This window comes from Narcine bancroftii, chromosome 3 (assembly GCF_036971445.1).
Source record: "Narcine bancroftii isolate sNarBan1 chromosome 3, sNarBan1.hap1, whole genome shotgun sequence".
Classification (NCBI taxonomy): Eukaryota; Metazoa; Chordata; class Chondrichthyes; order Torpediniformes; family Narcinidae; genus Narcine; species Narcine bancroftii.
In genome coordinates this window covers 223,896,583-223,918,878 of record NC_091471.1, presented here as the reverse complement: position 1 = coordinate 223,918,878, position 22,296 = coordinate 223,896,583, and the positions used below count along the sequence as shown (strand labels likewise).

At 39.6% G+C, this 22,296-nt stretch overlaps 1 protein-coding gene across 3 annotated transcripts in view; it reads left to right on the top strand.

Moving 5' to 3' along the window:
- The window catches only part of cfap299 (cilia and flagella associated protein 299), an 814,201-nt gene that overhangs the window by 256,084 nt on the left and 535,821 nt on the right, over positions 1 to 22,296 (top strand). The gene's annotated exons all lie outside the window — the stretch shown is intronic.

Genomic DNA, 22,296 nt, shown 5'->3' with positions numbered 1-22,296 from the left:
GTTATGCATGTGGCAACTCTTTACCAATGAAATGCCGTAATTATTAGTAATAAACTTAACCTATGCAACACATTTTCCAGGTCTCAATATTTGCTTGATCCTTAACAGCCAATATTAACCAGTTAACTTGTACATATGCTGTGCCTGCAGTGGTCAATGGACAAAGTAAAGAGAGGAATGAAGGCATGGAACGCATGCTGTACTCTCCTTTTCCATTGATGTTGTCTAATAGAATAAATAGGGCACATGCAAATGCAGTCAGGGAGTTCTACATCTGCTTCAACCCTCCACCTCTCTTTATCATTTCATTTAAAATTAGTTTTAATTATATATTTCATTGCTGATTCCATTGTAAATCGACAAATAATTTTTGGACTTTAAGACAAAGGGTGGCATTTATTTTTGATGCATGCATATTTATTTGGCAAAGAGGAATTCCTTTTTGTATTGATGGTCTCAATTTTAAGTCATTGCAATTTTAAATTTCTGAACATTAAATAAATCATTATGGATCATACAAGTTAACTTTTGAAACAAGTTAAGAAAATGTATGCTCAGATGAGCTCTTATTCATGGCCTTACAACATATCTAACATTTAAATATATGCTCATGTTGTTCCGTGACATTCTTTTTAAATGTAGCCCTTAAAGATCGGAGAACCATCGTTACAGATCATTTCCACAAGTGCATCACTTATCAGCCCATTGGTTAATTTCTGCAAATGAGCCCATCTGATGACAGAATTGCTATGTGGTTAAGTTGGTATCATTTGAGGTCTTCATTCCTGAAATTTATGTTGCTTATTTTAAAAATATTAATATACATTTTTTAAAATGTCCTTCCTTTAGTTAATTTGTGGAAGATAAATGTTTTATGAAACAAATGACCTTGAAGAAAGAAACATTACCAGTGGATACCAATATTGACTGAATGTAATAGCTCCAGTCTTGAGAAAAAGTAAGATCCATGTAGATTTGCTTTCACTTTTTGTGGAATGCATGAGGTGAAATAAATAATAGTCATGAAATTTTCAACTATTTTAGGCATCTCAAATCACTACCTCCCATGCTCAATGCTTTCATCATTCTTCCTCTGAGCTCGTAGAAATGGCTGATGATGGATATCCAGATGCCACCTGTAACCTGTGTTAGACCAACAAAAGAAATGTACATTTTCAATCTCCATACCATAAATAGAGACACAACAGGAGGAGTTTAGTATCATAAATTCTGATCTATAATGGAAGCCTAACTAATGCCACCTGTGATTTAAATTCAAAATTAAATCTATTTATCATTTCTCATCAAATGTTCTTTTTTATTGATATTTTTTGAAACATGCTTTTTAACTTTCTAGATGAGGACCATTATGAAAGTATTCCATATGTTCCACTTTTCTTTGACTTTTGCTTCTAATAAAACATTCTTCTTGGTGAGTACCTTTGGATTAAGAACTCCACTCTAACTGTGGATTCTGAGATGACTGAAGGGGGAAATGCAGGATCCATAATCTCTTCCACAGACGGGCAGATTTTTAAAGGGGTGAATGGATGGTTAGTTTGTGAAGTGGTGCACTCTTTTTGCCATTTACGGTGAGCCTCTTTGTGCTTCTGGCGTACAGATTTGAGGTTCTCAACATCACTTTGAATGTTCTTCTCCATTTTATGCATCTAAGGGCCAAGATTCTAAGGAGTGAGGATGTTGAACTTCTTTCAGCCTTGAAGTTTTTCTTCTGTCTGACTGATAATCTCTTTAAAACTCAGATTTTGAAATAGTTTCCATTTCAGGAGTCTGGTGTCAGCTCTCAATACTCACAATTCACTACTAAGACAGTTTACTGACATTGGTTTACTTTTCCTTCCAGTGGATTTGGAGTATTTTGAAGGGATACCTTTTTGGAGCCTTGAAGTGCCTGGTATTGCTAGTCCAGTGTTAAAAGTGGCAGAGATCACTTTTCTCTCGCGGAACTTCAGTTGCGTGCCAGTTTTTCCCTTAATTGACCAAAGATTATGCTAGCACACTGAAGACAGGGAAGAATTTCAAATCAATGTGCTCCCACATTCTTAAGTCACTTCCAAAATCAGTCTCTCTTGCTTTAACACTACAAATTGGACTTTCTGGGTACCATATACCATTTTCACAATTCTCTACCATTTCTAATGGAGTACATTTCAGCATCAGTTGTGCATTAAAGGTATTCTGCTGATATCAGATCATATGAATTCACATTCAAAAATTTGAATACCATCCCATTTAATCTGTTGAAATTCATGGAAAGTGACTTTTGTAAAATTTAACAGTTGAATTACCCATGCAATAGTCTCAGTTACTACCTTATAGGAACTAGCTATTACTGAAGGAATCAATATTGTGATGGTTGGCTATATTGGATAAGTTGGGGACCTTCTCTCTGGAGAGGCACACATCCTTGCCACAGTGCTTTTAGAGCTTGAAGGAGATGTAGAGATTTATGACATGGAAACGGGCCCTTTGACCCAACTTGTCCATGCTGACCAGGTTGTTGACCTAAGCTCATCCCATTTAGCCCATATCCTTCTAAAGCTTTCCTACCCATATATCTGTCTAAATGTCTTTTAAATATTGTGATCTTGCTAGCTCTGGAGTACCTTCTGGCAGCTTGTTGCACATAACTTCCATCCACTCTGTGAAAAGAGTACCACTTAGCTCCCATTTAAATTTATCCTCTCACACCTTAAATCTAGGTCCTCTGGTTTTAGACCCCCATAAAAAGAAAATGACTATTTACCTTGTCTCTGCTCCTTATGATTTGCTATACTTCTGTAAGGTCTCCTCAGTGTTCAAGCTACAGGGAGAATAGTCCCGGTCTTTCCAGTCTCTACTTTTAACTTAACTGTCAGTCCTGTAAATATTCTCATGAATGTTTTCTGCACATTCTTCAGCTTAATCACACCTTTCATATGGACCAGATGATCAGAACTGCATGTGGTCTCACCAACCTATTAGACAATTGTAACATCATGTCCTAGCTCCTGTTTGAAAACCACTGCTCTAAATCCATTCTAAATGATACGAATCACAATGGTTTGCAATTCCCTGGTTGGTTCTTCTGGCCTCTCTTAGATAAAGATGTACAATCACAGCCCTCCATTCTTCCAGCACATTAACCTTATCCACGGCTGCTGAACAATGTATTCAAATGCCAAAATGAGGGAGGTACACTGGGTGGCATAGTAATGCAGCTGCTCACTCTTGAGGTTCATAGTCTGTCTGTGTGTAGTTTGCACACATGAGTTAACATGTGTGTTTCTTCCAGGTGCTCTTGTTTCCTCTTGTATCCTAAAGACATGCAGGTTTGTAGGTTAATTTATCAATGTAAATTGACCCTCGTGTGTAGGTGAGGGGAAGCTGGGAATTGAGAATGTGAGTGGAATGGAAAAAAATGGGATTAATGTGGAATTCATTGGAATGGGAGGTTGGTGGTTGCTATATCTCTTTCTAACTCTCTGGCTTCACACCATGTTCTCAGATGAAGGATGCTCCTCCTGCCAAAGTTAAGTGTACTTTGTAAATTATTTTCATCTTAGCAGCCCTAGCAGATTTCTGTCATGCTTTTTTCTCTGGAGCATAGAAGATTGAGAGGGGACTTGATAGAGGTGTTTAAGATTTTAAAAGGGACAGACAGAGTAAACGTGGATAGGCTTTTTCAATTAAGAGTGGGGGAGATTCAAACTAGAGGGCATGGTTTAAGATTGAAGGGGGAAAATTATAAGGGGAACATGAGGGGAAATTTCTTTACGCAAAGGGTGGTAGGGATGTGGAATGGGCTTCCGACAGACGTGGTCGAGGCGGGATCATTGGTTACATTTAAGGAAAGACTGGCTAGTTACATGGATAGGGGAGGACTGGAGGAGGATGGACCTGGTGCTGGTCAGTGGGACTAGGAGGGTGAGGATTTGTTACGGCATGGACTAGTAGGGCCGAACTGGCCTGTTCTGTGCTGTAAGTGGTTATATGGTTATATGGTTATATGAAGAGAACGTGAGAAACAGGAGCAGAACTAGGCCATCTGGCCCATCAAGCCTGCTCCATCATGTAATAAGATTATACATGATCTGTCTGTGGATTCAGCTCCACTTTCCTGCATTTTCCCCATAACCTTAATTCCTGTGCCATGAAAAAATCTGTCTAACTGTGTCTTAACTATATCTAAAGAGGAAGTCTCTACTGCTTCCTTGGCCAGAATATTCCACAAATTCGCCAGTGTCTGGGAAAATCAATTCTTCCTCATTTCTGCCCTAAACCTACTCCCCTAAATCTTTATGCTTTGTCCCCTATTCTCATCTCATTTACCAAAAGAACCACATTCCTGTCTCGATCATATCTATTCCTTTTCACAATTTTATGTTTCTATCAGATTCCCCCTCATTCTTCTAAATTTCAGTGAATAATCCCCATCTTTCCTCATTTTCAAAATCCATCTTGTGAACCTTCACTGCACCACCTCCAGTGAGGAAAACACATCAAAATGCTGGAGGAACTCAGCTGGTCTTTTCAGCTTCTATCAGAGACAAAGACATATTGCCGACATTTTTGCCCTGAGCCCTTCTTCAAGGAATGACCAGAATAAACCAGAAGCAGGAAATCTCAGAATTCAAACATTGGGGTAGTACTATAATCACAGCATCTGTAGACTTCCATGTTTCACTCTTCTATTAAGAAGACCAGAACTGCATACAATACTCCAAATGCAGCCTCACAGTACCCTGTCCAGTTACAACAGGTTCTCCTTGAATCCAGTGATGAAGGCCAGTATTGCATTTCCCTTCTTGACTGCCTTTTGCACCTGCAAACCATTCTTTTGCGATTCATGTATAAGCATCTCCCAAGTTCCTCTGCACAACAGCATGCTGCAATTTTTCACCATTTAAATTATAATCTGATTTTTCTTCCAATGGTGCATTCCATCTGCCAGTCTCTTGCCCACTCACTTAACCTATCTCTAACTCTTTGCAGACTCTCTGCATCCTCTGCACAATTTGCTTTTCCACTCATTTTAGTGTCATCAGAAAACTTAGGTATGCTATCCCTCTTCCAAATTGTTAACGTACATTCTGAACAGTTGTGGACCCAGCACCAGCCCCTGGGGCACTCTGCTCACATCTGACTGCCAACCAGAGAAACACCTACTTATCCAACCTCCCTGCCTTCTATTGGATATCCAATCCTCTATCCATGCTAATACATTACCAACAACTCCATGTATCCATATCTTGTTGATAAGTCTTTGAAGCCGCACCTATAACCATATAACCATATAACCATTTACAGCACGGAAACAGGCCATGTCGGCCCTTCAAGTCCGTACCGGTTCACTTGAACAACTCCACCAGCTCCTCCGCAAACTCCTGAGGAAGTAGAGGCTTTCTTCATGATGCCATTGGTGTGTTGGTTCCAGGAAAGCTCTTCTGAGATGAAAAAGGATTTATGACAGAATCAACTTTCCAAGCATTTAAACTTAGCTGCACCCTTCACTGTTTTTCAGAATTCAATACATCAGCAAACTATTAAATTACAAAGAGAAATGTTCCCTCCATTTTTGCTAATGCTGATTTCCTTGGTGTATACAACAATATCAAATTTAACCTTATCAAACAACTTCTGAAAACCCAAGTAAATAACAGCTACCTGTTCCTTAAATCTGCTGCACTTGTTAAGTTCTCAAAGAACTCCAATACATTTGTCAAACAGGACCTGTCCTTCCTGATTCCAGGCTGCATCTGCCTGTGGAAAATTTTCCATCCAAATGTTCTGCCATTTCTTCCTTAAGGGTAGCTTCAAGCATTTTTCTGACTACAGACATTAGCTAATTGGCCTATAGTTACCATCCTTTTGCCTACATCCTTTTGTAAACAGTGGTATGACATTTGCTATCTTACTAACTGCCAGGATCTGCCCAGAGTACCGAGAATTTTGGTCAGTTATCACAAATGCATCGGCTATTGTGATGTTTCTTTTATTGTAATAAAGAAACTTGGGTTCTTTTATAACATCTATACTTTAGTATCCTCGTGGAGGGATCCATTTTGAATCTACTCCTAGCTGCAACAACACATCTCTGACTCCCTCTAGTGGTCAGGATTATCACTACCACTCTATCATTACATCTCCTTTCCTTGAGATATTTAATCTAACAACATGACACACTAATACAGTATTCATTTCAATTTAAAGTTCACCACAAACTCTTTAAGTGTGTAGTTATGTTTCTTTTAGAGCTTCAGTCTGCCAGGTGCTTTGATAATGCATGTGGAACTTCTTAACACAGGTGCTTCTGTCGGCTCGACTGGTCTACTACTGTTCAGCACTGGTGTTGTTTCCTCTGTTACTGTGCAGGCTGGATACTCTGCATTTGCCTGTTCCTGCAGTGTCTCTGGCATTTTCAGCAGGCTCTTTCGATTCCTCCTCATTATTTGACCCTCCTCTGTTCTGACAGTGTAGGATCCTGGATTTACTTCCTCCAGAACAGTGGCCTTTTTGTCCCAAATATTGGAATCTCTGAGTCTCACTGGGTCATGTTGGACCAGTGGCCCTAAACTTCTTGCTGACTTGTCATAGTTTGCTTTTTTGTCTCCATTGCAGATCCTTTGTTTCCGTTCGACATCTTCAACATTTCTGTTCTTGTTTGGGTCCACAGAGTAGGGAAGCACAGTCTACATTCCATGAGAAGCTCAATGGGTGACATGCCATGTTCAAGTGGCAAAGCTCTGTAACTCAGTAGAGCTAGATAATGATCTGAGCCACAATCTTGTCCTTTGTTGAGGAATTTTTTTAACTATGTGAACTCCTTTCTCTGCTTTACCATTTGATTGTTGGTGCAGAGGACTTGAAATCGCATGTCAAAAATCATACTCTTCTGCAAAGTTCTTGGAATTCTCTACAGCTGTAGTATGGTCCATTGTCATTGTAGATAATTTGAGGAATTCCATGTCTTGCAAAGATTGATTTCATATATTTGATCACACAAGCAGCAGACATGTTAGGAAACAATGCAATTTCCAGATAGTTTGATCGATAGTCAATAACCAGCAAGTAATTTTTTCCATCCACGTGGAACAGATCAGTCCCAACTTTCTACCATGGTTCTGCTTGTACGTAAGTTGTCATGGGTTCCTTTGTCTGATTTGCGTGCTGTTTCAAACAGGTCTTACAGCTGGAAACCATCCTGTCAATGTTAGCATTTATCTCTGGTGAATAAGAAGCAGTTTTGGCCCTCCTCTTGCATTTTTCTATTCGAAGGTGCCCCTCATGCACCATTTTTAGCACATCTGTCGCAGTGATCGAGGAATGATAATTCTGCTCTGTCTGAGTAAAAGCCCATCGACAACACTCAGCTCAGCTCTGATGTTGCAGAATGGCTGATATTCACCTCTTGGCTATCCTTCATTAGATTCTACATGCCCTTCTGTAGAACCGTCTCCTTTTCTGCTCAGCTGTGATCTGCTTGGATTTCATGTCAGATACAGGAAGAGATTCAGTGATCAGGTTCATGTGGATATTCATATCTGTCTCAATGGAACTCTCATTGTGTGCTTCACTCAACTTCATTGCCCTGGATAACTCATCAGTTAACACAAAATGTTTCTTTAGTGTGTACACCAATTCAAAGTCATAACATTGTAGCTTCATCATCTTTGGATCTGGGGCAACATTTCACCTAGATTTTTCTTCATTATCATTATTAATGGCTTGAGGTTTGTCTCTGCCATGAATTTTGGTGGGCCATGCACATTATTATGGGATTTATAGAATCCATAGGCCAGACCTAGATACTCTTTCTCGATCTGTGCATATCAACATTCAGGTGTTTTTATCGTCGTTGATGCGTATGCTATTGGCCTCCAATCTTCTCCCACTGCCTGAAATCGTATGGCCCATATTCCATCTTTTGAAGCATCTGGATGAGTCAAAAAATGTCAAAAGCACTAGTTCTGTAGTTCATTCATCCCCATTCTTCCTCACGGTTGGCTGTCCACTTGAATTCACATTTGTCTTGTAATAACTTCCTCAGGTCCATTGTTTTGGAAGACAGGTTTGGTATGAATTTACCAGTAAAATTGCTCCTTCATAGCACTCTCAATATGCCTATTTTACCAGTGTGCCTGAGCATCTCTAAAATTGCTTTCACCTTACTCTTGTCTGGCTCCACATCTGCCTCTGACAGTTAATCTCCAAGAAAGGCGATTTCTTTCACACCAAACTAACAGTTTTCTCTTTTTAACTTTAATCTAGACTTCTGGAGGAATTATAGCATTTTGTTGAGCCTCTCGTTATATTGTGTGGATCCCCATAGGATCATGTATCATGTACCCCATTTATGCCTTCTATAATGTGTTCCATTGTCCAGTGAAAAACCTCTGAGCTGAGGAAATTCCTAATGACAGTATTGGCCAAATGGTATATAAAATGTGCAGTATTTTGTGCTATCTTCATGCAGTTTTACTTGCCAGAAGCCCTGGAATGCATCCAATTTAGTGAAAATTTTGAACCAACCACCTCACTTGTAATTTCATCCATGGTTGGAATTTGATAATGTTCCCTCTTTATATTGGCATTCAAGTCTTCTGGGTCCATGCAAACATGTAGGTCACTGTTCTTTTTGACACACATCATTTAATGGGCTCCTCCACTTTCTTTATGACCCCTAGAGCCGTCATTCACTTCAGTTTCTGCTTGAGCTTTTATTTTAGTGGCGCTGGAACCCACCTTACGGCTTGCACTACTGGCTGTGTGTCCTCTCTTAACTGTATCTTATAGGTGAATGGTAGAACTCCAAACCTGTTGAAGATGTCTGGAAATTGATCCAGTATTTCTTCCACACAGTCCATGGTATATGGTATATACCCTCTTGACTAAGCTTAAATTTTCACATGTTTTGTCACCAAAACTCATCTTGAGTCCGGAAGTACCTTTCATGTCGATGCATGTCCTTTGTAGACTATGAGCTGTACAGAATTTGAATTGATGTTTGGCTTTATCTTCATTGCCCACATGTTGTGCTGACAGATCAAATTGACCTTTGCCCCTATGTCCAGCTTGAAAGGAATATTTTCACCATTTGCATGCATTGACACAGTCCACTTCTCCTGCTCAACTCTGTCCATACTTGGCTGTTGGCTTTTAGTCTTTTTGCACTAACATGCTAACGAAGAGTGCATCACTAAGAGCAGTTTCTATTTTTCTTCTTCTTTTCTTTGGCTTGGCTTCGCGGACGAAGATTTATGGAGGGGGTAAAAGTCCACGTCAGCTGCAGGCTCGTTTGTGGCTGACAAGTCCGATGCGGGACAGGCAGACACAGTTGCAGCGGCTGCAGGGGAAAATTTGTTGGTTGGGGTTGGGTGTTGGGTTTTTCCTCTTTTGTCTTTTGTCAGTGAGGTGGGCTCTGCGGTCTTCTTCAAAGGAGGTTGCTGCCCGCCAAACTGTGAGGCGCCAAGATGCACGGTTTGAGGCGATATCAGCCCACTGGCGGTGGTCAATGTGGCAGGCACCAAGAGATTTCTTTTGGCAGTCTCTATTATAGTGTGTATAATGTGAATGCTTGCACTTCTGTTTTGTTTTCCTTTTGCTTTGCATTATAATTCTGCTCTTTGCAGTTATTAGAAGCTTTCCCATAGGCTGGGCATTGTTTTTGGTGCATGTTAAGTGCCACATCATTTACAATTGAATGTCTCTCCACCTTTTTGTTGTTTCCTATTGTCTACATTTAACTACGACATTCTAAATAACCACGCTAGCAGTGCGAATATAAGACAGCTTTAATAAACTAATATGTACACTAAGAGGTCTTGTCTCTCTGCAAGATGAACCTGGAAGGCTAGACTGTAGCTCTGGACTGCTTTATATACAAGGTCACTGGGATGCCCCCTGGTGACCTAGTGGTGTAATTACATATCACCACATCTCTATCTCATTTTTTTTGTTGATTTGTGTGTCCAGACATTGTGGCTACCACTATGCCTTCATTTTCACTAGCACTAAACTTTTTCACGTGCTGCAGAGCTATTTCACTGGCGTGGCGTATCTCCACAGCTCCAACTCAGGTAAGATCTGTCTCTCACGGCAATCTCTTTCTCACTTTCTTATCAATAATCCCAAACACAAATTGAGCATTGATTCTTGCAGTCGTCCAAAATTGTATGCTCTTGCTTTTAATTTCAAGTCCATTAAAAAGTATCAAACCCCTTTCCCTGCAGCTGTGAGCACAAGTAAAGCATGTACCTCTCAAACATTTTGTTTTTCTTTGGTGAACAGTATTCATCAAACATCTCAATAACCTCGTTGAGCTTTCTTGTTGTATATCAATGCAACAAGACCACTTTCCTGCACAAACCTAATACCTCCTTTCCTTCAATATAAAAAAAAAGCTGGTGAACCTTTATTACATTCTTAATATCTCATGAATATATTTTTCCTTGGGGAGATTAAACCTCAACATAGTATTTTAGATGTGGTATCATAAGGCCTCTGTGTTACTTAGCAAGATGTCTCTAATGGTATAGTTAATCCCCTTCAAACATATTGCAGAGCCTATTTGGCTTATATAATATTGTGATTCATATACAAGGACAGCCAGGACTCATTGAACATGAATGGCTTTCAATCTGTTACCTTTTAAATAAAATATATATTTTTTTAAACAAAGTGGATAATGTCACATTTTTCCACATTATAATCTATCTGTACCCTGACCATTCACTTTGCCTGCCTGCATCCACCTGGCATGTCTTACCTCATCACAATCCACAATGTCACTTCACTTGTGGCTGGAAAATGTATAACGGTTGCATGGAAATCTGATTCCCATCTAGGTATGGCACGTTGGAACGCAGAGATACACAGTTGTATTCTCCTACAATTTAAGAAATAATATGACAAATTTTTGCAAATTTGGCAACCACATTTACAAAATTCACGTGTAAATCTTTAGATGAGTTCTTCCCAACCCTTGATCTTCTCCAAAGAAAATTAATTAAAATAGGAATTTGTTGTCCATGGAGTGTGTGTCACTTTTCAGTTATCCAACCCGTTTTTTCTTTTTCTCTCTTTCTTTGCTATCTTCTTGTCTTTTTCTTACTTTTCTATATATTTATTCATTTCTTTCTTTCGTTGGGGTCTTTTTGGGGGATAGGGGTTGTGGGGGATTGGGTCAATACCATCATGAAGTAAATATTGGATATACTTACATACTTGTATTTTAACGTTGTAATTGACTCCATTTTTGGTAAAAACTTTTAAATAAAATATTTTTAAAATGTCACTTTGCTTTGCAACACTGGTGAATTTGGATGTTTCATACTTGACCCCTTTATTCAAATCTCTGATACAGCCTGTGATCGTTTGGAATTCCTGTGCCATTCCTGCAGAACTCCACAAATCAGAGTCAGTAGAATTTTGGAAGGTGACAACCCCTGGATCAATCACTATCTCCATAGTCAATTTTAAAATTTGGGATGCTGATCATCAGGTTCTGGAGACTTGTTGCCTTGTGATCCCATTAATTTCAGTATTGCTGCTTAAAAAATAATAATTCCAATTTCACTGAGTTCTTCGTTTATCTTTCGTCTTCTATCGTGCCAAAAGGTTTCCTGTGTCTCCTGTGAAAAAAAATAACCAAATATTTGTTTAATTTCTCTGCTATATCCCTCATTCCTTCATGTGTTTACTTCTGCCTCAGTTGGAAAGAACTGACATTAAAACCTTTTTTAAAAACTTTATTTATTTGTTTGTTCAAAAAACAAATAATATATGAACATTAACCTTTTACTAATTTTTCATTTTCCTAATTTTAGCCACTTTTACATCCATTTTCTTTCAAAAGTTAATTTCCCTCCACTGCTTCACCATACCCTGCCATCCAATTTAGTATTACTTGGGGTAAAAAGTGAGGTTAGTGTAAATGGCTGACATTGTTTACATTGTTGGGATGCTTTAGGCTCAGGAAGCCTGATTCCCCAACTCTCCTGGTGGGGGAAAGGAAGGAATATACATGCTTCATTGTATTGCTCCTAGGGGGAGGGAAATTGAAGATACAAGGATAGGCCACCTTGCTCCATTTCAGTAAAACACAATCTGGGCCATGCCCTTGATTGCATTCCTTGAATTCTTACTTAATTGCAGGATCTTAAGCACTTGTGTTAATATGCAATATTATTAATATAACAGAAGTATGGGATGAAAACATCTGTTTAACATAGTTCTTGACCTCAAAGGGATAACTGATTCAAGGAGGCCTGAATTTATTAATGATGTGTGGATACATTTTATAGCACCCACATTTCAGTGATATCCTTTTTTTAAAAAGCTTATTTTTCTATCTTGTTTCTCTCTTCCCCTGGGCCCTATATTGCTCAGGACTGTTCAGAGGGTGGGCAGATGGTGTATTCCCACCGTGCAGTTTGTGTCTCTATACTCATCTGGTAGAGCATTTTTTTGGATGAGTCATCCTCTAATTTATTTTTCTCTTCCTGCTGGCAAATGTATAACCTTGACTCAATGCCTCCTCCAGATGGCAGGATGCAGATCAACTGCGGGTAACTGCAGCTCTCAACTTGTGGCTGACCACTCTGTACTTTGAGCTGCAAGCACCTCATTACATTCCCATCATCATACTGAACTGTATTAAACAATTTAGCTTTCTTTTTGTAATCAGCTCAGGTATTGGTATGCAAACATATTTTGGCATTACAGGTATTTATCGATTAATTTTGCATGAACCACCAACTAAGTCGACTTTAATGAGTGGATGCAAGAACAAAATCAATCCAAGTACCCCAGACGGATGACCTTTAGCCTGTTCTAAGGGGCTAGTAATCCAACAAGGGATATTAGAATTTTGCAGTAGTTACTCAGTTGTCTGCCCAAACTCAGGAAAAATCAGACATGCTCTTTAAATATAAGCATCATTAGCTGGTGTTCACCTTTCTGCCACCTAGTTGGTAAGGTTAGTTCCTTTATGAAAATGAATTAGATAAATTTCATAAGGTTGACAATCCAACTTTGAGCTGATCAATTTTTATTAGTAATTAATGAATAATAAATGTAAAAATCTAATTTTGGCAACCACACCCTGAATGCCACAACTGTCCAGAAGTTCAGTCTCAGTCAGTAACTCTAAACAAGCTGCAACGATGCATTTGTGCATTGTACTCTCCATCCAAGATGTGTCTTCAAAACTCATTTTATTTTGGCCATTCTTTAGGTAAGTGTTGAGCATGTTGACACCCAGAGGCAACGAGTTAAACTCCAATATATTTGATTAAGTCAAATTTGGTGAGGACCAGATGGAAGCATGGAGAAGATTTTATGATTTTGAAAATCATAACAAGGGGTAGTAGACATAAATGTCTATGAAAATAAAAAAATAGAAAATTATTTGTGTTGTTAAAAGTTTTGAGACCTATGACATAATCCACATATCTTTAGCTAAAGGTTCATGGAAATTTCCAGAGAATCAACATAAAAATTGCCTCTTAGAATTTCAGATGCACCTTCACCAAAACAAATCTCATCACAAAAATTGTTGGTCGCACATAAAAACAGTTATTGAGAGAGCCCCTTGTGGCTCACTCTGTTCTTTACTCTGATTTCAATGGAAATAAAAGGGCTGTACAAGTGGCGTAAGAAAAGTTCTGCAACTTGGCAATTTACTCCCTCAAGCTAAGAAAGTGAAGCTGGTAACTACATCTTCAGTGCAATGAAGAAGGAAAAAAAGAAGACGATGAGAAAATTAATTGGAAGGGAACGCATTCCTTTATGTGTAGGCAAACAGAAAGGATTCTCTGTGGTAATATTTTGTATTTATATCCTGTACTTATGCAGATACTTCCAGGCCAAACACTTTGGCAGTTTCCGCAAAGCAGGACGTCAAGCGCTGAAGAGCTGGCTCTGAATGGGCAACTAAAGCGGCATCGTCTGCAAAGAGTAGTTCATGGAAAAGTTTCTCTTGTGTCTTGGTGTGAGCTTGCAGGCGCCTCAGATTGAAGAGACTGCCATCCGAGCGGTACCGGATGTAAACAGCGTCTTCATTGTTGGGGTCTTTCATGGCTTGGTTCAGCATCATGCTGAAGAAGATTGAAAAGAGGGTTGGTGCGAGAACACAGCCTTGCTTCACGCCATTGTTAATGGAGAAGGGTTCAGAGAGCTCATTGCTGTATCTGACCCGACCTTGTTGGTTTTCGTGCAGTTGGATAATCATGTTGAGGAACTTTGGGGGACATCCGATGCGCTTTAGTATTTGCCAAAGCTCTTTCCTGAAGAAAACTGAGGTCCTCCATCAGCCAGCTCCCCACCATGACTACCAGCCCCCCCACATCTCCATCGGGCACACAAAACTCAAAACGGTCAACCAGTTTACCTATCTCGGCTGCACCATTTCATCAGATGCAAGGATCGACAATGAGATAGACAACAGACTCGCCAAGGCAAATAGCGCCTTTGGAAGACTACACAAAAGAGTCTGGAAAAACAACCAACTGAAAAACCTCACAAAGATAAGCGTATACAGAGCCGTTGTCATACCCACACTCCTGTTCGGCTCCGAATCATGGGTCCTCTACCGGCATCACCTACGGCTCCTAGAACGCTTCCACCAGCGTTGTCTCCGCTCCATCCTCAACATCCATTGGAGCGCTTTCATCCCTAACGTCGAAGTACTCGAGATGGCAGAGGTCGACAGCATCGAGTCCACGCTGCTGAAGATCCAGCTGCGCTGGATGGGTCACGTCTCCAGAATGGAGGACCATCGCCTTCCCAAGATCGTGTTATATGGCGAGCTCTCCACTGGCCACCGTGACAGAGGTGCACCAAAGAAAAGGTACAAGGACTGCCTAAAGAAATCTCTTGGTGCCTGCCACATTGACCACCGCCAGTGGGCTGATATCACCTCAAACCGTGCATCTTGGCGCCTCACAGTTTGGCGGGCAGCAACCTCCTTTGAAGAAGACCGCAGAACCCACCTCACTGACAAAAGGCAAAGGAGGAAAAACCCAACACCCAACCCCAACCAACCAATTTTCCCCTGCAGCCGCTGCAACCGTGTCTGCCTGTCCCGCATCGGACTTGTCAGCCACAAACGAGCCTGCAGCTGACGTGGACTTTTACCCCCTCCATAAATCTTCGTCCACGAAGCCAAGCCAAAGAAAAAAAGATGCAGATACAGTATTTATATCAGTGGTCATCGTGGTGAACTTTAGTTCTTTTAGTATTAGAGTAAAAGAATTATTTAGCAATGGCCGTAAATTACAGATTTAACAGATTTTTTTTGTTACAACCAATGCAAAAACTTCATTTAAGAAAGATGTCTTGCTGTTTGGGATCAGGTAGCTCTGAGAAAAAGAGGAATGGAATGTAAATTGCACAGATGTTTCAGTATTTCAATGGACTCAAGACACCACATTTGTGCTTTAAACTGTAGAAACATTTTCATTCAAGCTATTTATTTCACTTCACAAAAATGAAGTTAATGTCTTTCCAATAAGGATACCTCAGACCACCCACTGATGTTAGGTGTATTCCACACGTGCCTCTTTAAGGATGACGTGTTGGCTTATTCAAATCATCAGCTAACAACAGCAGTAGAAATACTTGCATGTCACCTTCAGCAATTCTATTTTGTGTACGCTTTCCCACTTATTGAACTTCTTTTCTCAAAATGACAGGAGCAGATATTTCCAACTATATTTTGTGGTTCTAGTTACAAAGAATGTAAATATTATGAAATGACATTGTGTACCTTTTCAAATTTTTATCAATGACTTTTTAAACAGATTTCTTCCATTTTAAAAGCATTAGTTATAATTATCTGGTGTATTGTGAGACTGAATTCCTGGGAGTCAATAAAGGGCAATTTTCTAATCCAGTTTAAAGAATTTTTTTCACTGCCTTTGTATACCGCAAATACTAAACCATGATTACTGCCTTGAAATCATTACATCTGTTCATGATGTTTATTTTAAATTTTCTTTATTTTTTGAGCTTGTGATTTAGTAATTAAGCACCAATAATCATTGTTCTTCATGGCTTTCATACACGACAAACAGAGAATTTACAATTTAATTCATCAAATTTATCAAAAATGAAGCAGCAGAGAATTTTGTGGAAATGTTATAGCAAAGGTTAAATATCCAAGTAATTTTGCTGAAGCAACATTATTGTAACATAGTCAGGGTTGGCAGGGGCCCTTTCTTGAAGCAATCCCAAAGGCATGCTGCCAGTTAATTGCGATTTTACATTATCCCTTTATGTAAATTAATGGCAAAAAGCATCAGAAGGGAATTCTCAGGCATATGTAATGGTAAATGCATGACAAGAGTACAGGGGAGTTAGGAAAGGTGATTTGATACCATGACTAGAATTTTTGACCATGATAATTCCAACTAAGTTCAAGCCATTAAGAGATCATTTAGAACCTCCTCTCAAGTGATTGTAAGGACTCCACCACTTGTGTTTTAACCTGATCAGCTGCTCCATGAAGCTCTGTTCACAATTGATTAGATGGGTTGCTACTTGTTAAAATAGACTGAAGGTTGTGTGTTGTGCATTGTTTGATTTAGCCAAGCCTTCAGAGATAGTTGTGGCTGAAACTAAATTTTCACTAAAGCTTATGCAAGTTACATGGAATCTTTAGGGACAACTTATCTGATAATGGGCACAAGCGCATGAGGACCGAGAGACCTGTCAACCCTTGCTTCTACAACTTATTCAGTCTCACTTTTCCAGTAATTGTACATTTCCTGACTATACCCCCTTCTAGTTCATGATTTACAACTACTTCTGGGATGCTGTTTATGTTCTCTGTGGTGAAGACTGAAAATAAAATGTTTAATTGATCTACAATTTCCCTTGTTTTCCACTATTCATTTTCCACACTCACTTTTGTTTAAGTACCAGAGGAGATTTTTAATTTTTTAAAATATATTTCTTATTAGCTTCATCAGTTAACGAAGCAGCAGGGTCAGTGGCATCACTAGAGTTGGTGTCACCCTCCTCCCACCCCCTCCCCCTACCATGGCACTCCTGCCACACCAGACCATACAGAATGCTTAGTAATGTTTTTGTACTAATGTTACTTGTAAATCGTGATTTCTGTATATCACTGTATAATGGCAATAGAAGTGAGATCAACAACTAGCAAAATTAAAATTACACTTTTAAATTACAATATCATATGCACTGCCTCAATGTATTTACATTTACATTGTTTCATGTGGTTAAAGTGAAAATTTGGTAAGAAATATTATTAGTGACAACATTACTAGTAACTGAGCAAAAGCCTTTTTAGATTTTTCTCCTTCTTTTCATTTAATTACCACTTCATTCTCAAAAACATTATTGATGCAGGTTCACAAATACTAACTACCACAATATTGTAGCTAAAACACCAGAACATTTTACAAAAATAGCGACTATAAAAACATCAGCAGCAACAAAAACAACAGCGCTAGCTTGTAGCACGTGCAGACGAAACCACAGGATTCGAAGTGTGATTGTAATTGGGTAATAACAATAGCTCTGACCAGAGTGCATTAGAAAGTTCAAAAAGTAAATTAGCATTGAATTTTGGGCTTGTAGGTTTATTGATATATGTAAGCTGGGCTGACAAAAAATGTTTTCGTTATAATTAACTACAGGGATATTTTTATAAAAAAATAATACATTTCTGCTGAAACACTTCACAAAAATTTTATGGACAGTCATTTTGGTGTTACCCCCTCTGATGTTATCACCCAGTGCAGTCCGCACCCTTCTAGTGATCCCAGTGGGCACGGATGGTGTAGTGGTTAATGCAACACTGTTATTGTGCCAGTGATGGAGGTTCAAATCTGGCACTATTTGTAAAAAATTTGCACATTCTCTCTGTGTCTGCATGGGTTTCCTGCGGGAGCTCCGATTTCCTCCCACCATTCAAAATATACCGGGGTTGTAGGTTAATTGAGTGTAATTGGGTGGCATGGGCTTGTGGGCCGAAAGTGCCTGTTACTATGTTGAAATAGAAAAAAATATAGCTCAGCTTTGTCTGTTCCTTCGTATTAATGCTTATGTGGATCAGGTATGTAAGTGGAGTTGAGGTCAACAATCAAAGTAGCAAGCTCAAAGGGCTGTGCAACCAACTGCAGCTACTTCTAATGTACAATTGAATCCCACCAGGGTTCTTAATGTTGAAGTCCACGACCATTTGATCCCAGTACTCTCTGGTAAGCTTCTGGCCTCCTGTAGCACAGCATATATCTATGCTATTTTATACATTCTCCACCAAGGTCTCCATTCCAGAAAGCTTGGAACATGCTTATCCTCATTGTTTCCCTGGTCAGGTTCACACATGAAATGACTTCCAGCACATGTTGCAAGCAGCCTCAGTGCACTTACCATTTTTGATTCATAAAATTAATCTGTTTGCTGCTTGGATTGCAGTGAAAAGAAAAACTTGCATCAGTCATTCTGCATGCTTAATTTTGGGGTCATTGAATTTAGCCCTTGTTACTCTTTGAAAACTTTCTGGATGATTTTAGCATCAAAGATAATGTATAATTTCAGGGCATTTCATTCTGATATCCCTTGAGCCACTCAAATATCGGTTAGTGGCTTGTTCTGCAGGTAGCTAATTTGAAATTATTTATTTTTCATTTAGTTGTTTAGTAATAAAATACTCAGATATATGTGAACAGAAGGAGTTTTGAAAATGTTGCCAGAGTAGCTTCTAATTTGGAAACTGTGTTTTTTTAGCATGTATTTGTGGTTTTTGCTAAAATGTGACCAGCCAAGATTATGGAACTAATTATAATATTGGCACAAGATCAAAGGGTACAGAATTGCATCCTGAAGCATAACATCTAGTATTATTTTAGAAATACTGTTTAACTGATAGGCTTGTTGGATTTATTAATTATATTTTCTGCTGCAGTACAGTAAATTCACAGTAACTGCCATATAATGTCTCTACTGCTATCTTTTAGTGAGGTTGAGTTACATCTAATCATTGTATTATTGATTGTATGTATTCGAGAAATGTCTATATGTATGAGCTCATGTCACATTCAATCAGGCCCCATTCAGTTAATCTTCTTTTGACAAGAGCTCTATAAGGAGACCTAACATACTTAGTACTTTTACACGTTTCTGAACTTTAACACAGTTCAGGCAATCTAAATTAAATCCTAACCTTGGATGTTGTCTGTGTGGAGTTTATTCATTCTTCTTTTGACTCTACAGGTTTCAACTGGGTCTTCCATTCCCACCCCACTTCCCCGTCTGACGCCCCCCCCCCCCCCACCCCGCTCCTCCACCCTGCCGCAAAGACGTGTTGTTAGGTTAATCGGTTACTTGTAAATTGCCTTTATAGTAGATGGGTGACAGAAGAACCAATTGAAGGGGAGAAGGTGGTAGGGAAGTGGATGGAATTTGAAAGAGATTACATTACAAAATATGTGAGGCAATGAGGCTGATGGGAATTTTATGAAAGCCAGTTGAGAAATATGGAAGGCAAGGCTATGCACAGAAGATCCACAGACAGCTGGTGACATGAGGCGCATATGGCAAGGGATCAAGGCTATAACAGATCACAGGTTAGCCTTGTGAGTTAAGGACAATGGCACCTCCCTTCCAGACAGACTGAATGTTTTCTATGCATGTTATGATGAGAAGAAAAGTATGACACAGAAGAAAGCTCCGTGTCCCCCTTATGATCAGGGCCCCTGCACAGCCACGGCTGATGTGAGGAGAACCCTATCAAGGGTGAACCCACACAAGGCAGTGGGACCAGACAACATACTTGGTCAGGTACTAAAGGACTTCACAGACCAATTGACTGAGGTCTTCATGAGCATCTTCAACACCTCACTACAGCAGTCCAACATTCCCATAGGGTTCAAGACAGCTACCATCATCTCAGTATTTAGGAGGTGACAATAACAGACCTCAATGTTTACAGCCCTGTGGCATGGTAATGAAATGCTTTGAGTGTCAGTTGATGGAACGCATCAAAGCACATCTCCCAGAGATGCTGGACCCATTTCAAATCACCTCTAGAAGAAACTATTCCACAGACAATGCTATAGCCTTGTTCTGTCACTCCATCCTGACCCTCCTGGAGAACGGCGCCTCATGTGCCAGGCTACTGTTCATTGACTTCAGCTCAGCATTTAATACGATTATTTCCCAGAGGCTGGTGGAGAAGCTGTCCTTACTGGGACTCAGAACCTCTCCCTGTAACAGTATTCTGGACCTTCTAATGGAAAGACCACAGTCTGTTTGGGTCAGTCTCAGAATGTTGAGGGCTGTCATTCTGAACACTGGCACACCTCAAGACTGAGTACTCAGCCAGCTCCTGTTCATGCATCTGAACCATGACTGCTTTACCAGATCCAGCTCTAACTGTGTCAAGTTTGCAGGTGCCACATCAGCAGCTACAGAGAAGAGGTAGAAAATCTCGTGAAATGGTGCAAGAGTAACAACCTGAGTCTCAATGTGGACTAAATGAAAGGAGATGATTGTGGACTTCAGGAGGGTCAGGATTGACCTAACAATTCTGTAGTGGATAGCATCAATTTTCTTGGAGTTCACTTAACTGGTGATGTATTGTGAACACTCAACATCTCCTCACTTGTCAAGAAGCACAACAGCAACTGTATTTCCTGAGAACTACCGACCACCATTATGTCGACCTTCTATCAGAGCACCATCAAGAAAGTCCTGGCTAGTTGCATCACAGTGTAGTATGATTGCTGCAGAGAAATGGATTGGAGGTCAATTCACAGAACCCTAAGAGTGGTGAAGTGCATCACTGGAGTCTCCTTCCCTCCCATCAATGATCTATCAGGATGATTGTCTGAAGAGGGTGTGCAAAATCATGGAGGATCCCTTCCACTCTGCAAACAGCATCTTTCTGCTGCTCCTGTCAGGAAAGAGATACATGAGTATCAGAGCCAGCACCACCAGGCTGAGGAACAGCTTCTTCCCACGGGCAGTGAGAATGCTGAACGACCAAAGGAACTGCTCGCACTGACCAACAAAGGTTCTGACATTCATGGAACAATATTTATTTATTCTATATATAAATACTTGTCCTGAATATGTATTGTGGGTCTGTATGTGTGGTATGTCTGGTTGTGTGTCTGCGTGTTTTGCACAGAGGACCGGAGAACGCTGTTTCGTCTGGTTGTACTTGTTCAATCAGATGACAATAAACTTGACTTGATGACTTTAGATTCAATAAGCCAAATATTTCCCTTTCATCACTCGAGCATGTGAGAAATATGAAAAGGCTTCAAAATGCTTTGTAAGTTTTCTGTCCCTTTCTGATTAACTTATTTATCTTATTTTCAAACTTACTTGCCTTTGTTTTCAGGAAATCTAGTAATATTTGAAATTCTAGGGAAAAAAAATATATACACTATTCAATGGAATTTGTAAATAAATAGACATACAGTGCCATCCATAATGCTTGGGAGAAGGACTCTTTTTTTCCTTTATGTGCCACAGTGCTCCACAGCAAACAATTCACATGTGATTACAATGCACATTCCAGATTTTATCCAAATTATTTGTATATATTTGGGTTTGACCAAGGAGAAATTACAGCACTTTTTATATATAGTTCAACCATTTCAGGGTGTCATAATGTTTGGGTCATTTGGCTTCACAGACGTTTGTGTTTATCCTTATTGGTGCTGGAATAAGAGAGTTGGTCTTGCTTCTAAGCTTTTGATCACCTTTGGAGTTTGCAATTGCCATTTTTCAACAAGAGGACCAGAGTTGTGTCAATTAGTCAAATAAGCTATTTTGAGGCTGAAAAACAAGAATAAAACAGTTCGTAGGGTGATCAAATTCAACTGTTGGGAACATCATTGAGAAAAAAGAGGATACTGGCGAGCTCAGTCATCACAAAGGGACTGGTCTTCCAAGAAAGCCCTCCACTGTTGATGATGGAAGAGTCCTCATCATAATGAAAAATCCACAAACTCCTGTCTGACAAATCAGAAACTCTTCAGGAGGCAGGTGTGGAAGTGTCAATGACTACTGTCCATAGAAGACTTTATTAGCAGAAATGCAGAGGCTTTACTGCAAGATACAAACCACTAGTTGGCCACAGAAACAGGATGACCAGATTAGTTGGCCAAGAAGTACTTATAAGAGCCTACAGAATTCTGGAAAAAGGTCTTGTGGACAGACGAGATCAAGATTAACCTGCTTCAGAGAGATATCAAGAGTAAAGTGTGGAGGCATAAAGGAACGGTCGAAGATCGAAAGCATGGCACCTCATCT